Source organism: Antechinus flavipes, chromosome 2, assembly GCF_016432865.1.
Source record: "Antechinus flavipes isolate AdamAnt ecotype Samford, QLD, Australia chromosome 2, AdamAnt_v2, whole genome shotgun sequence".
In the NCBI taxonomy this organism is placed as follows: domain Eukaryota; kingdom Metazoa; phylum Chordata; class Mammalia; order Dasyuromorphia; family Dasyuridae; genus Antechinus; species Antechinus flavipes.
The window spans coordinates 583,821,138-583,838,772 of NC_067399.1; the positions used below are offsets into that span (position 1 = coordinate 583,821,138).

At 36.5% G+C, this 17,635-nt stretch overlaps 1 protein-coding gene across 1 annotated transcript in view; it reads left to right on the forward strand.

The window, feature by feature from the left end:
- SORCS3 (sortilin related VPS10 domain containing receptor 3) overlaps nt 1-17,635 on the forward strand; it is a 687,244-nt gene that overhangs the window by 601,713 nt on the left and 67,896 nt on the right. The gene's annotated exons all lie outside the window — the stretch shown is intronic.

Sequence of the window (17,635 nt, forward strand, 5' to 3'; positions counted from 1 at the left end):
GAAGAGTGAATTAGAAGATTCCAGCTCCTAAAAACCAACAGCAATTTCTTAGTTCCTCTTAGTGAATGAAGGATATCTCCAAAGAAGGTAGGTATGACTGACATTGTCAAAGAGAATAAACTGTGAGTTATGGAAATTTTGCTCTGTTCTTAAAAGGGATGAACTTTCAGCCTATGAATAGATTTGCCCTTTTTTAATACATTTTTCATGTAATTCATAGATTATAAGCCAGGAAAGTAAGAAAATGGGTTCAAATCTGACCTCTGATACTAGCTGTGTAACCATGATTAATTGATTCACTTTCTGAGATTTGGTTTCTTCATCAATATCATGAAAATAAAAATGCTGATTTCCCTACTTCACAACATTGCTGTAAAGTATTTTGCAAACTTTGAAGCACTCCACAAACATCAGTTACTATCGTCGCTGTGGTCATATTAATCCAGAATCCTCTGATTATTTATAATTTTTGAATAAAGGTCCCGACTTCTCAGCAACAACTTTCAAATTCTATGCTTTTTCACTAATATGAACCTTGTTCCTGGGATGACCCATTCCAAAAAACTGTTTCTCAACATTTGTTAAGGAATCTAGTTACTAAAAGAAATCCCACATTGCTAGGGCAAACAGCTTTTTATCCAACTCACAATTTTTCTTACCCAAAGGCATTTCTTATGAGACTGATAGTGTGCAAATGTACAAAAATAGGTAGAATCAACTAGTGAATGAATGAAAAAAATTATTCAGCTCTTTGCTTGTGTTAAAAACTCTGTTAAGCATGGAGGATACAAATAGAATAACCTCTCAATGAGTTCACATTGTAAATGAAAGAGACAATGGATAGGGGATATGAACACATCAGTGTTTAGAAGGACCAAGTATGGTCCTAAGGCTGAAGCTACAGGAGTGTTGGCAAAGCTCAGGGGTTTTATGGTTCCTTGGTGGGTCAATGCTTGGAGCAGGGACAATTGTGACTGGCTCATTGACAACACTCCTTTCCATCCTCCGATACCCCTCCCCAGTGCAGAATCATTGCCTTGTCAGAGGAGGGCACACACTTAGTACACTGCTCATTCTAACTCACGCTGCTTTTTTAACATTCAAGCCGGAGTGAAGTTGTTTGAGGTCAGCATTGCCCAGGTTTTATGCTACTTTCTCGCTGATCAGGATTATGCTGATCTGCGTCTTTCTCCCATCTCACAGACCCAATTTGGCATGCATCGCTATGTATTCAGCTTTATCTGAGCTGATTTTATGTTTCTCCTGGGCATCCCTTTGAACAATACCATAGATACACTAATCCTTGCATGACCTGGAATTCCCTGGCAAGTTTCAGGCAATAGTTTAAGTTCTATGTTAGCCTAATCTCAAACATTAATCATTTCTTTTCAGCTTCAGATACGGTGCAGTAGACAGGGTGGCGAGGAGAGGTCACATTGTGGTTCAAACCACTTACCCAAGGGATGAGTTAACACGCCTGTTTACCTTTTTCTCCCACAGAGATTTGTAATAAGCTTGGCACACAGCTCCTCGGTCTCTTCCACCTTAGTCTGAAGCTTATTTTAATGTTATTAAGTGGAACGAGGCCCATGATATCGTTATGAGGGAGCCTGAGAAGGCAGAGACAGTTTGAGTTCTGTCTGTTCTTTTTACACTTTGCTGCCATTTATTATTGGCATTATTTTAGAATTTTAGAAATTTTAGAAAACTTAAAAATGTTTTCATTTAGATGAACAAATGCCCTGTCCTAGCCACCCTGGAGGCTCTTCCTAGAATAAGTGAATTGGAAGAGTACTAAATGATCTGATGAATTTATTTATACTAAAGGATTGATGATTTGTGGGACAATCCTTTTGGAGAGGGATTCATTTTCAAAGAGGAGGCTGAGTGATAGCAGTGTTTCATGTGAATAGATGAATCTTGGATCCTGCCATTTAGTCATGAAGGCTCTTTGTTTGCATACTTTGTTTGGAAAATATATTTGCCATATATTAGGTAACTTACAACCAAGTATGAGTTTTACTAAGATCTTAGCATTTACTGTGTGCCAGGCACTGTATATATAAATCAGATCTCATTTGCTCCTTACAGTCCCTGAGAGGGTGATGGAGTCACAATGGGGGAGTGGAGCATGATGGCTTATTCAAATATTGGAGTAAAATAACTGTCATGGAGGAAGAGAAATTAGACTTTTTCTGCTTGGGCCTACAGGACAGAACAAGAGTAGGAGTAGCAGCAATACAAACTTTGGCTTGATAGAAGAAAATATTAGAGGTATTCCAAGTAGAATGTGTTGTTTTTAAAAACACACAGATATTAAAAGCTTATGGTCAATATGAATATTCCAGTTTATTAAAAATTACCTCACTGGATTGGGAGTCAAGAAGATAATTAACTGAAGCCTCTCTTTCTCTGACTTAGTTTATTCAACTGTAAAATGGGAATAATAATAATAGTCCCTAACTCACAGGATTTGTTATGAGGATCAAATGAGATTAACATGTGTAAAACACTTTATAAAACTTAAGAGGCCTCCCTTTTTTTTGGGGGGGGATGAGACAATTGGGGTTAAATTACTTGCCCAGAGTCACACAACTAGTAAGTATTAACTGTTTGAAGCTACATTTGAACTTGGGTCCTCCTGATTTTAGGGTCAATGTTCTATTCACTGTGCTATATAGCTGTCTCAAAGCCCAATTTTAAAGCTTAAAATATTCTTATTAATAAGAAGCTATGAACTCCTATTATGTACAATTTGTTTTTTTCCCCAAATTTATTTTAAATTTATCCCATTAGTACTAATATTGTTCTGTTCATCTATGTCCACTTTTGAACTTCTTCTATCTTCATGTTTTAAAGAAATACTCATAGTTTGTCAACTATGACATATCTATTATGTTTTAGTGGGGATCCTCCATTAGGTATGGATGGTGCTAGAGGGACCCTGAGGTAGCTTCTAGTTCATAGCCTGTAATTTGGATTCCTTTTGTTACTGTTGCTCACAGTGGAAGGATAGAGCTGGAAATATGAGAACAGGTGAATTATGAATAAGACTTTTTTTTTTCCCTTAAGAGACATATGGAAGAAAATGGAATTGTAATTGGAAATTCTTCCAGCATGACATTGACTGGTTTCTTCTACCTTAAGTAAAAATTCACCCAGTTCCCACTATTTACAGAGGCCAAATGTCTCTGTGGTATATAGCATCATCTTCTGAAACTCCAGCTGGGAGAGGGAGCCAACATTTGAGGTAATAGGGAAACAGTCCCTGTCTCACAAGCATGATATTTGCTTACTCATCTTACTATTTCTGCTGCCTTCCCTTCAAATGTTATTATCTCCACGTTTCAGTGAACTTGGCATGGAATATCCAGTGTCCCCCAACTTCACCTTGCTCATTACTAATTCATGAGGAGATGCATAGATTCAGTTTGCTTTCAGTGCTGAGGTAAAGGCTTGCAGATTAACAGCCTGGAGGGTCATTTATTCAGTAGTTTGGTTGAATGGAAAGGTATTATTGACTCATGTCATTATGTCCTTAAAGGGCTGTTTGTATCTTCCATGGCCATTTTAAGGATATCCATGATTTATTCAACTCTTAACTTCAGCCCCAAGATGGCCTTCATTTTTAGAATCAAATAGGAGGGCAGTGCAGAGGTAACCTGTATGATATTAGGAGTTTAAATTAGGAGATTGCTTTGATTATATTAGCCAATATTTCTTTATCACTTACAATTTGCAGAATGCTTTTTAAATATTATCCCATTTAATCTTTATGGCAAACTTCATGAGTTAGGATTATTCCCATTTTACAGGTTAGAAGATAGTGGATGAGCTTAAATAACTTGTTCATGTCACATACATAATAAATGTCTGAGGCAGAATTTGAGATCAAATATCCCCTGACTTCAAGTCCAATACTCTATATTTACTATGTTATCCAACTGCCCGATTAAAGAATCAATCAAGGATTTTTAAGGTTCTTACTATGTACCAGAGTAGGATAGCTAGTGGATAAAACTCTGAGTCTGTAGTCATTAAGATCTGAGTTCAAGCCTCAGAACTTATTAGCTATATGACCCTGGATAAGTCACTTACCACTGTTTGCCTCAGTTTCCTCATCTGTAAAATAAGCTGGAGGCAGCATAGATCTTCACTTTAAGAAAATCACGTTTCTGGTTGTGTGAAAGATGGATTTCAGTGGAAGAGACTTGAGGGAGGGAAAACACTTAGCAATAATGATGGGCTAAGTGAGAGATGATGAAGGCCTAGACTAAGATAGGGTTGTGACAAGATTTGACAATGAATTGGATGTATAGGAGTGAAAGAAATCAAGAGGTCACAGAGACTACAAACTTAAGTAATTGGAAGGATAATAGTGATTTCAATGGAAGCAGGAAGATTAATCAAAAGGGATGGTTGACTGAGGAATGAATGAGTCTCTGTTGATCATGTTAAACTTAAAGTGCCTATGGGAGATCAAGTTCCATATGTCTTATGGGCTATTTATGATGTCTGCATTTCAAGACAATTTGAAAGAAATGCCAGGATTAGATATATAGATTAGGGAATTATGTTTACAAGTCCAATAATTGAACCTATTGGAGCAAATCCCATGAGAAATGATTCATGTAAGCTAGAGTTTTGGGTTTTATTTTCAGATGGTGAATGTGTCATGTGTGCTGAAGGAGCACAACAGGCTGTAGGTCAGACAGGAAGAAAAGAAAGAGGGGGAGAGAGAGAAAGAGAAGGGGGGAAGGAGGGAGAGAGGGAAAGATGAAGGGAAGAAGAGAGGGAAAGAAGAAGGGAGGAAAGGAGGGGAAAAGGGAGGGAAGAAATGAGGGAAGGAGGGAGAGAAAGAGAGAGGGGGAGGCATGTACAGTGTCTCAGGGAAGATCAACAGTAGATTTAGGAATTGAGTAAAGCAAGAGAAAGATGGAATAATAGATTGTGATTAGATAAAAAAAAAAGTTCAAAGTCCTTAAGCAGAAGTAGAGACAAACTTGCCTTACTGTTTGTCATTCAATGCTCTTTGCCTTTCTATTGACTTTACTCTATGCATGGAAGCCTTTTTTTTTTTTTTTTTTGCTTCTTCCTATTAGAAACCTGAATTTCATTCAATATCAGCTCTAATGCTTTCTGCTACAAAAGACTTTCCTCATCTTCTCAGTTTAATGTTTTCTTCATCAAATTATCTTTTATCTTTTTGCATGCATCTATATAAAAAGCACTTACATATGCATTTAGTGTGGTGCCTGAAATATAGTAGGTGCTTAATAAATTATATATATATATAGGCTGACTAGGAGATATTATAGGTGTGGAAAAAAATTAAGTCAAAGAATAGAGGCCTGAAGTACATATGGCATATTTTAGGGAGTTGAGGACTGTGTAAGAAGAGAGAATGAAGAATGGGAAAATTAGCTAACTGGTTAAGGGCCAATGAATATTGATTTAGTATACATATTTATACACATACATGTTTAATTTAGTCATTTACACCCTTGTGGAATCCCAGCTTCCTTAAGCAGAAAAAATAAACAAGTAGCATGAAATGCAAGTGAGAGATGGTTAGCAGAACAGTGGCCATGCTAGAGAAAAGCTCAGCTGGAGTTTTCCCACTGAGAGACAAAGTACAATATGGTGGCTTCCTTTCATTAACTCTTCTTGCTCATTAGGTACTAAACTCAATTACTTCTATCTCCTGAGGGACTGTGAATGCCTTCTAAAGTTTGTCAACCTAGGGCCAAGCCCTACTCATCTTATACTAATTATGGTTCTTAGAGAACTAAGATTTAAGAAAGAGACATTTTTCCTTAAAAAAAAATATAATGTCCTTAAATGCCTGGAGAGTGTTGGGAAATAAGAGCTTTCCTTTCCTTGAGAGCTTTTGTCAACCTGCTTAGTAGACTTTTAAAAATAGAATATTCATACAACAGGTCTGATATGTGTGTGTGTGTGTGTGTGTGTGTGTGTATACATATAATGTATGTATAAGACACAGGCTTTATATATATATATATTATATATATATATATATATATATATATATATATATATATATATACTTATATCCAGCATTTATATTGAAAGTGTTTGTATATACATAGTTATATATACATATATCCAAATATATTATTTATCTTCTAGTAGCTATATTCAGTAAAGTAGTTTGAAATAAACCAAGAAAGACTCTATTGATCTGCTTTTCAATATCCCGGTGTTGATCAAAAAAAGCTGATTTTTCTTTGCTCAAAATAAGCTATTCAAATAATCAGTAAAGTTAAGAGAGTTAGTAAGTGAAACTCTTCCACATTTCCCCAGAGATGAACTGGTCAACCTGATTATAGTTAGCTGACCCTAGGAGCTAAGCCATGAAATAAGCCCATTAGGCTACCACATATATTCTAAGTAAATTACCTAACCCCTTTGAGTCTTAATTTCTCATTAGTAAAAATGAGCTAATTATTTCTGTAATAGCTACTGATATAGTTGGTTTAAGGTTCAAATGAGTCTTGTGAGTATATAAACCATGGTGAAGAATTCAGCTCTTGTTATTTGGAAATGATGTTGGCAACAGCTTCAGGCAACTAGATGAGGCCATAGTGCACAGAGTGCTGGACCTAGAGTGAAGAAGCGTCATTTTCCTGAGTTCAAATGTGACCTCAGGCATTTACTTGCTGTGTGTTCCTGGGCAAGTCACTTAACTGTATGTGCCTCTGTTTCTTCATCTGTAAAATACAGTAGGAAATGGCGAACCACTGCGGTATCTCTGCCAAGAAATCGCCAAATGGAGTCCCAAGGAGACAGAAACAACTGAATCACAACTGGCAACTGCTAACCTGACAGTTTTTTTTTTTGGGAAAAAAAAGGATACATATAGATCCCAGACTGGACAGTTTGGCATTGGTTAAACATCAGTAGAAATCTTTGATTCCTTTTCTGCTAATGTCTAGATGTTAAGGTCAGAGGATCATAGATTTAGGATTAGAAAGAACTAAAAGGGATTCATAGAAAGGACCTCTAAAATTGACAGAATGGAGGAATAAAGAAATTCAGTAATAGCACCTAGTATAGTGCCTGGAACATAGAAAGTGCTTAATAAATGCTTGCTGAATTGAATGGTTGTCCAAGGGCTTATATAAAGAAAGCCAAGATTTAGAGCCAGATTCTATTAATATTTTAACGATCAAGCCTTTCCTCCTCATCTTCCCATTCTCATCTCTTTAACATTTATTCACTATGCAAAGCATCAATCATACTAGCTACAGTGGAGAAATAAAAATTCCTCAGGGATTGTCCTCTCTTTCTTACTTGAACTTTAAAGTCCACATATAAGTAACTATAGGTCAAAATATAAAAGGTAATTATATGAGCTTCACATAAAGTAGACTACAGGATTGTAGAAACGAGTATAAGAAATGCTTTAGACCACCTGCTTTCCAACTCTGAGTCTTTCTAATCTCTCTCACCTTCAGTAGCTTACTTAAATTCTACCTTTTCTCCTCCTTTTACCTCTTCTACCTCCATAATCATTGATTTTCTCTTCCTCTGAGCTCCGAAGCATAAATGCTATCATCTAACGATGATAGCCCACAATTTAATTCTTAATTGCCCAGTGTCCTCTACTGTTCTTTCACTATTCATCTGTCCAAAACTAAGCTTATTATCTCTCCCCTTCAATCTGCTCCTCCTTCTGACTTCACTATTATTGTCTGTGGCAAGTCTCCCAGTATTCAGATCATTGGCTTTATCTGGGATTCTTCCCTCTGCCATGACCTTCATATCCAAGCTTTCAATAATTCCTGTTGATTGAATATTTGTAACCTGCATCACATCTGCCCCATCTTCTCTACTTCCATTGCCACCATCCTGGTGCAGGCCCTCATTATCCTGGTCTTGCTATTGTTCCTTCTTATTGTTTTAGGATAATTATTCTGTCTAAATATCTTTAGCAGTTCCTTGTTACCAAAGTTCCAAATCCATTGCTGGCATCCAAGGTTTTCCTGTTTGACATTTATGACTTTCAACAGCCTATTAACTCTCCTGTCTTTCCATTCTCTTCTATGCATTCTACTAAACTAAGCTACTCACTGAATGGGGTCCCCTGTTCCCTTCCCACACCAACCCTTCCCTACCCCAACCCTGTTATAGTTCTCTGAAAAGGCACTATATTCTCCATCCTCTCTTTTTTTGCTTTTGTTTACGATATTCTCCATGCCTGGAAATGTTCCTTATGACCACCTTCATTTGTGAAATACATTTCTTTCTATCCTTTCAAGCCCAACTCAAATGTCACTTTTTCCATGAAGTCCTTTCTGAAGTCACTCTTCTATAACTGAAAATGGGCTTTCCCCTTGGGTCTCAGAATTCTCCAATCATTTATGGAAAATGGAATTATTTCAATTGCTCATATGTCATTACAGCCTTTGCAGTATTTGAAGCAGTTTGGATATGGGTCTGTGCTATATTCCTCCAGACTGTAAATTGCCTGACAGCAGGGGCCACATGTTCCCAAGATTTTTGTCTTCCTTGGGATATAGCATGTTGTTAGAAGTTAATGAAATCATATAAAAAGAAATCGTATAGAAAGAAGAGTGAGGGACTTTGAAGAGAGCTTTGCAGACCATTCCTGATTAAGGAGCATAATATAAAAGTTTCCCCTTCATTGTAGGTAGCATTGTAGATGGTAGCATCTTATTCAATGTTTGATATATGAATGAGAGGGGATTGGATTTCCTGACCAGATTAGGAGCTCCTAGAGGAAAAAGAGCCAGGCTTTTTTTCCCTCCTCTTTTTCTACATATTCCCATGGCATGTTAGAAATTCATTAAAACCTAGTTGGATGATTGGTCAGGAATTGAAAAATATAACACCTTAGGAAACTAAGGGAAGAAAAGTCTAAACGAGACTTCCCTGTCCTGGGCTTCAAAGAGGGAAGAAAATGTCTTGAGTTGGAATTTTGCTACTTCATGCCTGTTTCCTTTCATTTCTTTATCATCACTAAACTGAAACTATTTCCTCCAAAGTTACCAGTGAGTTTTTAACTGCCCATTCACAAAATATTTCTTAGTTCTCCTTCTATTAAATTTGACACTAAGGGATGACCTTCTCCCAGAGATGCTCTCTTTTGGTTTTTGTTCAATTGCCTTCTTGTGTGTCTCTTCTTTCCATAATTTTGCGGTGATTTAATTAACTTCCCATTAGTTTAATATGATACACTGGGCAGGAGTCAGAGAGATTTCTTCAGATTCATCTTCAGACATTCTTTTAATTTGTGACCAAGTCATTTTTCTTGCTTCAGCTTCTTCAACTATAAAAAATGGTGATAATAATTGTACCTATCTCCTATAATTAATGTGAACATATAAAATGAGATATTATTTGTAAGGTATTTTGAAAATCTTCGAGTACCATATCAATTCTAATTGTTATTATTATTAATTATAATCTCTGTATCAGTGACTCATATGTTTATATACAACCCCATTCTCTCCATAGTTTCAATCCCAATTTATCAAGTCTATTAGATAATTAAAATGGATGTCCCACGAGCATCTCAAATCCATCATGACCAAAACAGAACTCATTATCTGTCCCTCCCTAATCCACTTTTCTTCCAAACTTCCCTGACTTTGACAGATCAATAATACCGTCATCTTCTAATTTCCCAGATCCATGCATTGGTTTTTACCTAACTCTTCACTCTCTACCATTAGATATATCCATCAGCTGCCAATCTTGCCCTTTCAATTTCTGCATCATTTCTGCATCAAACCTCTTCTCTCTACTGATATGGCTACCACCTTAATTGAGGCCCTTATTGCCTCTCTTTTAGATTATGACAATAACCTCCTAATTGGTCTCTCTGACTTAAGTCTTTTGACATGTAGTCTATTCTTTCCACTTCTACTATAGTAATATTCCTTATGGGCAGATATAACCACTTCACAGGCTGTTTAATAAACTCTATTGCTTCTAAAATTCAATACAACTACCTTTATTTTCCTTTTTAAAATCTTTTCACAATCTAGCCACAATCTATCTTTTTAGCTCATTATACATTCTCCCTGCTCTCCCTCCCCTCAGCCCCAGTGATTTTGCCAAACTGGCCTTTAATCTGTTCCTTCCTAAAGCAGCTAGCTGAAAGAACAGTGAATTAGAACCCTGGGCTAGAAGTCAAGAAATGCAAATATATTCTCAGACTCTTAGTAGCTTGTGTGATTCTAGTAGTAGTGTGATTCACTTAACCTCTTTCTTGCCTCACTTTCTTCAACTATAAAATGGGGTAATAATAGTATCTATCTTGAAGAATTGATCAAATGAGACAATATTTGTAAAGTACTGATCACAGTGCTTGGCACATAATAAGAACAATTCCCTTTCTCCTTCCTAACACATTGCCTTCCATCTTCCATCTCTCTCACCTCTGCCTCATTTAATCACCACTTTTTCTTCCCTATAGTAGTACTTTCCATACTCTCCAAATTGTAGTGCCCTCCTTGTCAAACTACTCTTATCTTACAATTTTGTATTTATTTTTATTTTCTTTATATTTATTCTGTCTATTATGTCTGTATATATTTTGTATGTCCATTAGGAGATAAGCTCTTTGTGGGAATTATTTCATTCATTGTATTTGTAGGCACAGTGCCTGGTAGCATAGTAGGCACTTAACAAACACTTACTGATTGATGGATCAATTGCTCTTCTATTGCCATCTAGCCTTCCGCCTTGTAAAATCCTTAGTGTGTTCTCTTTCTCCCCTTCCCCATGTTCTCATTTCTGTCTTGCTACTAATTGTTCTGAGTTGACCTTTCCCTGACTATAGGACACTTTCTTTTATCCCATTATAGGTTATGATGTTTTTAAAGCTCAAAACCTATTAAAATATTTGCTTTGGAGGTAATGAGAGAGGATATTTGTACAAAAAGAACTTATACAAAAGTAATTTTCCCCTTTCTCCCTTTTCTTTCTCTCCTTTCTAATTCTTTCTTCTTCCTCCCCACCACATCCTTTTTTTCTTCTTTTATAGTTTCAGCTTTCAACCTTTGTCATTATCCATCATCTCGATTTATAATATAAGTAATGTCAACCCTTTTTTTTTTCAGGATTTCTTGCTTCTGATCCCCTGCCTGTTTTGATTAAGGTCTGGTTCTGTGTCTTACTTTCTCTCAATCCAATTCCCCCTGTAGCCACTGACCTCCTTTAATACTAATCCCATCTACACCCTAATGGAAAAACAATCAGGTTGAGCTGTAGCATACGCTCTTGTCTTCAGGGCCAAAACATGTCCTTAGTTCCTAAAGACTGCTCCAACTTGCAGCTGCCAGAATGCCAACTGCTCTCTGAGTTCACATTAGTCCTCATTGGCACTTCCCAGAACCTGCCTCTCTCTCTGTCTCTCTTTGTCCCAGTCTCTGTCTGTCTCTGTCTCTCCTTTCCTCCCTCCCCTTATTTCTCTTCTTTCTTACCTCCTTCTTTCCCCCCTTTGCCTCCCTCTCTTCTCTTTCTCTTTCTCCTTTCACTTTCTGAAAGATTCTATCCCTTGAAAGTTCATCTTCTTATAAAAGAAGAATCTTCATATCTCCACCTAAGGAGTACAAGTTTATTACACATTAAAGTTCCTTTTCTTAGTGTGGGTTGGCAAGTAACCATGTCACAAGTACAAATAGGGACTCATTATGCAAACCTGCTGTGAACCTTCATAGACAATAATAGCTTTTCCCTTACACCAGCCAAGGAGGATAATAATAATGAATTGTGCATTCCAGAATATTGCTTGTGTTCAACAAGCTCAAGGAACAAGCTAGAGCTCCAGATTGCAATGGAAATTGCTTATAGTTGTAACTAGGTGACAAGTATAGGTTGCTCTCAAAATGGACTTCTACATTAGCATTCTATTAATAAACAAGAATTTATTGATCATTTACTATGTACTAGGCACTGTGCTAAGTTATGGGATAAAGTGACAAAGATGTACCAGTACCTGTCATTAAATAGCTTTTATTCTTGGGGAAGTAACATGCAAATATATACATAAATTCAAAATATGTACAAAGTGACTATAAGGTAGTTTGGGAAACCAGGAGAGCATTCCACAAATAATTTCTTATTAAAAATTTACCACATTCAATACAATATATTAGGTGGTATATGAAATACCATGATGAATAAAATATGGTCACTGCCCTCACAGAGTTCACAGTCTAGTGTTCACTGATAAGTGTAAATAAAAATATTATTGGTATGAGATGAAACTACCTTTTGTTAGAGGTATCTAGGATAGTTTTGTCGAAGAAACTAGACTTTATTCTCTTTGAGATTCCTTCTGGGAGGTTGTATCTGTGCTGAGCCTTGAAGGTTGGGTTGAATGTCAGTGATTGGTGATGGCAAGAAGAAGGAACTTGAAATTTAGGCAAAAGAAAAGTTTAGCTATTTTACTATCATAGTCTTTGGTACCATCAAACTCCTCCCTCTCAATTAGGTAATACTAAATCATAGTCAATAAATGGTATTCTAGAGCCTACTCCAAGAGAGGGGGGAAAACCCACAAGAAAAAAAATAAATTGAGAGAATTATTAGAGAACAGGATATGATGAAATGATGCCCTAAATAATTCTTTACAAGGTCATCTGGTCAATTTATGCTGCATTGGTAAGTTATTGTGTATTTTAAAAATTAATGAAAGATTTAATTATAGCAGGGTTGCCAGTGACCTTTTCTGAAATGACTTCATCATAAATCTGTAGGCGTTTCAGAACTGTTTTCTAGGTTTCTAATAATTTGCTCTCAAATTAATGACATCCAGCCAGCAAAAGAAATCAAGGGTGGGTAAAAAGATTGGGCTGGGATTTGTGGTTTCCTAGCAATGGCTAATTCTGCTTTCTGGACGGAGGTGGCAAAGAAAATGCTCTGTGACTCACCGGAATCATCAGCAGGTTTAACTGTTTACTTAGAAGAATGAAAACTAAATCTGGTATGTCAATAGAGAAAAATTAGCCTGTGGTGAACCAGTGTGGGCACACTTCTCCTGGCCTGCTTATCCAGATGCACCTGGGAAGTAAAAAGGATGTACTCCATGCTAATTCTTCTTCTTCTACCATGGCCCCTGCAGTGAATCTTTCCCATTAATAAATAGAAGCTCTGATGTTCACGACTTGTAGCCCAGTGTTAAGCTGGTATCTCTGATTTACATCTGCCTTGGGGATTCTAAAAGAGCAACTCATTTTGGCAGAAGAGACTTGCTGGAGCGAAGCTGTATCTTTCACCCCAGTGTAAAAGAGCTCAAGATGTCTCTCCAGATCAGCTTGGTATAATCAAAGGTGCTCTGGATTGGGAGTCAGGAGAACTGGGTTTAAATCATTCTTCTGGTGTTTGCTAACTAGGCAATCTAAAGATAGTCATTTAACCTTCCTTGAACTTGATGGCTACATCAATTAAAAATAATATCATCACAGGATTAAGAACTTGGAGATAGAAGGGATCTCAGAGTCCATGTAGCCTATTCCACCTATCTATTTTACATTATCAGGCACCTGGAATCCAGAAACCTAACACAATTTGTAATAATTAACTTTCTCAAAAAATCACACTGGTATAAAATACTTTTTGAAATGTAAAGTGCTTTAGAAATGTGACTTCTTTGTATATGTTGGGGATAAAAGATGAGGAAGAAAAGGGCTCTGATTGTTGTAAGGGGATAAATCCCAGATTAAAGATCACAGAGTCACAGATAATTAGAGTTTTAAGATACTTTAATGATTATCTGGTCCAATTTTGCCGATGAAGGACCTGAGGTCACACAGCCAGATAATGACAGAACTGAGACTTGAATCCAGGGGTTCTTTCTCACAGGGCTCTTTCTAGTACACCAAGTTTCTGCATTCAGAAGTCAGTCAGCCAAATCAGTTAATAAATATTTATTAAGCTCTTACTAGGTACTAAGAAAGGTGCTAGGCACTGAGGATGGGAAAAAAAAAAACAGTTTCTATCCTTAAGGGGTTCACATTCCAAAGGAAGAAATAATATGCAAAAAAAGTATATTTATAAAATATATACCGATTAAGTAGAAGATAGTTTCAGAGAGAAGATATTAGCAATAGAAGAAGGAATGACAGGGTGATGTCCAGGAAAGACCTCTCGTAGAAAGTGGGAATTTGAAGGTACCCCCACAAATATCAGGAAGTCAAAGAATAATTAGATGTGCCCAGAATTATTTCAGTGGGGTGAACTTAGGAAGGCAAATCTGGAAATGATCCCTGACTGGTTTTTGATTCTTGACCTATAGAATCTTCATGAAGCTTATTTCATCCTGGGATATAAGGAAATAGGTTTCTGACCAAGTATTTGAATAGCAAGGTAACCTGGGTCGGCAACAATTAGCAAATATTTAAGAAAATAAATCCATATTAGTAATAACAATGATTATGCATTCCAAAGCTAAATATAAATGGTTTTGGTTTATCCATGGTTTTGGATTACATGAATTTTTCTTTCCTTTTCTCAATGTTGATAAATGAAATGGCATAAAAAATATAGCAATGGACCTTGAAGTCAGGATTACCTGAATCTAATTCCGGGCCCAGATTCTTATTTCAACCTCAGCTTCCCTAACTATAAAATGAGGATAATCTTACCCACTTCACAGAGTTGTTACAAGTATCCAATGAAATATTTGTAAAGTGCTTAGCAGAGTATCTGGCACATAGTAGGCAGTTAATAAAATGCTTGTTCCTTCCCCTTCCATGGTGCTTTCTCAGGTATACAACTAGGCAGGACCATTCATTTGAGGTTCTGGAGGTTAAAATGGAAGATTCCTACCTATATTTTCCCTGGCAATTCCTGCTCTTCATCATCCTCCTAAAACAATTTTGCTTAAATTTTTTTTGACATTACATAAAAGATGATTATAAAATTTGGGCCCCCAGATGACTAGTGTTACTAACAGAATTTTAATCATGGGAAGAGATAGGTTGAGGGAGAACAATTTTCTTTTGTTCTTACTGAGTTCAAAGTGTCTGTAGGAAATCTATGTGAAAGTGTCCATAAGGCAGTGGGGAAGGCTCATCTGGATCTTGGGAAAGAAAAAGAGGGCAATAAAACTTTAGGAATTATCCTTGAAATTTGGGTTGATTATATAGAAAATACTTTACTGGCAAGAAAGATTTTTAAATAGTAGAATGGATTATTGAAGGAGAATGTAGAATTTTCTTGCTGTAAGGCCTTAGAAAGCAAACAAACAACAACAAAAAAAACCCCAAAAAACAGAAACACATTTTGATCTGATGTTTGTTGGATGGTTTTAGTGTAGCACTACACAAAGAGAGGAAAATAGAGGATGATCCCTTCAGGTTCCTCCTATCAAATTGATTCTCTAATCGGTGACCACTTGGCTTACCAAATTAGGGGAGAATATCTGTAAGGGAAGGTCTAGCTTTTGATTGCTACATGTGTGAACCTTGCCAATTGCCATGGCTGCAATTCCCTGTCAAATACCTATCAACTTTTACAAAAGTTCAAATTCTATCTTGGACAAATCCTTTAAATACATTAAAGTTTCCTCTGCTGTAAAGTGAATGGGATAGACTAATCAGCCTTAGAAGGTCCCCTTAAACTCTATATCTATGGTCTTATGACTACAGGAATCCATGAGGTATGGCATGGAAAGGTACAATTTGGAGACTGTACTTAGGTCTTACTAGAACTTGAACCTGGAAAAAACAAAATTTGCAAGGAAATCCATGACTCTGCGGCCAGCTCTCAGAGCCACAGAGAGATTTCCTTGATTACTGTTGTCTCCAGACAAAGAAGAAGGATGAAATCATCCAGGAGAACTGTATTTTAGATGTGCAGAACAAGGCACACCATTCCCCTTTCCTGCCACCTCCCACCTCCCTACTCCACTTCTCCACAATGCAAACTCACACTTTGCTACATCTTTGGAGAGTCAGGTGACCCAAAACTGATTCTTTTTTGAAGAAGAAAACATTTTTACAGATCCTACTGCTCTAATTACATTTAGTGTAGTATTGTTTCCATCTAAATTATAGCAATTATATACCAAGATCTCCTTTGAAATCATTTAATTAAGGAGTAGCTAACACTGTGTATTTGGAATGCTAATGGAGCCCTTTCTTTCTCTGAAAGTTGGGTTTTGTTTTCCCCCAAAATTAACACACTCCCTTCCTTTCTCCCACTGTGCTCTGCAATATGACCCAGGGAAGGTTCCATATTTGATGTCTCAGGAAAGCTAGCAAATGGCAGATTGCTCGTGGTATTTCTGGCTCTGGTAAAACTGACACATATTGGAGAAGCCAGTGACTTTTTCTGTTATAACTTCTGTTATATTGATTTCTCTAGGAGACATGTGATTCAGTTCCTCTGAACTGGGTATAGATGGGTTCAACAAGGTGATACTCCCACCCTCTCACAGAACTAAGTCAATAGTAACAAATTAGCTTGCAGGTATTTGCCGAGTTCCTCCTTTGTATAAGGAATAAAAAGAAATATGACAGTGTCCTTGACTCGAAGACCTTGTAGTTTTATAGGAAAAATGAGTCATAAATATATAAAAAGTTAAATGTAATAAGAATTAGATAGTTATAAATGTAACTATTTCAGTTTGTTAAAATGGAATTTAATAGGGTTTAATGCAAAGTTGTAATTGGATTAACAATTTGAATACATATGTCTAAGATACAAATTAAGGATGGATAGGTAGCTATTGTTTTGAAAAAGATCTGAAGGTTCTGTTAAACAACAAACTCCATATGAATCAATAGTGAGATATAGCAGCCAAAACAGTTATCACAGTTTTATGTTGTATTAAGTGAGACAGACATCCACTTCAGGAATAAAGAAGAGATAATTCCTTTGCTCTCTACTCTGACCAGGCCACATTTGAAGTACTGTGTTTATTTCTGACTGCCTCATTTTAGAAAAAGGCAATGCCCAAATTAACTGTAAAGAAAAATGCCACCTGCTTTCAGAGAAAGAACTAATAAGTATGTGTAGAGTGAGTTTATACATATATACCTATTTGTATCTAATGATAGCCATCTCTAGGATGGGGAGGACAGGAAAGGAAAAAATTAATTTACATGATAACTTTATTATATATTCAAAATAGCAAGTTGTACACAATGGATTTGCAGTCATGTCCAATTATCTTTTTATTAGTCTATGTTAACAAAATTCTTGTTTTATTGCATAAAAGTAAAATTATTTTTTTAAAAAAGGCATCAATAAGATTCAGAGTTTCTATAATAACCAAAATAATGAAGGACCTTACTTATATGTTATATGAGCAACAGCTAAAGAAACCAGGGATGTTTAGCCTAGATAAGAAAAGAACCAGATAGCACATGATGGCAGTCCTCAAGGATTTAAAGGGTTATCACATGGTAAAGAGGGCAGATTTGTTTTCTGTAAATCCCCAGAGGGTCATGCCAGGAACAATCGGTAGAAGTTGTAAAAAGGCAAATTTGGAAAGGGCTATTTTGAGAGATAATATATTATTCCTCACTGGAGGTCTTTGTGCAAAGATCACATGACTAGTTGTTGAGTTTCTTGCAGAAAAGGTAATTTTTCACCTACGTGTTGAATTGGATGACAACTGAAATTGCTTTCAGCT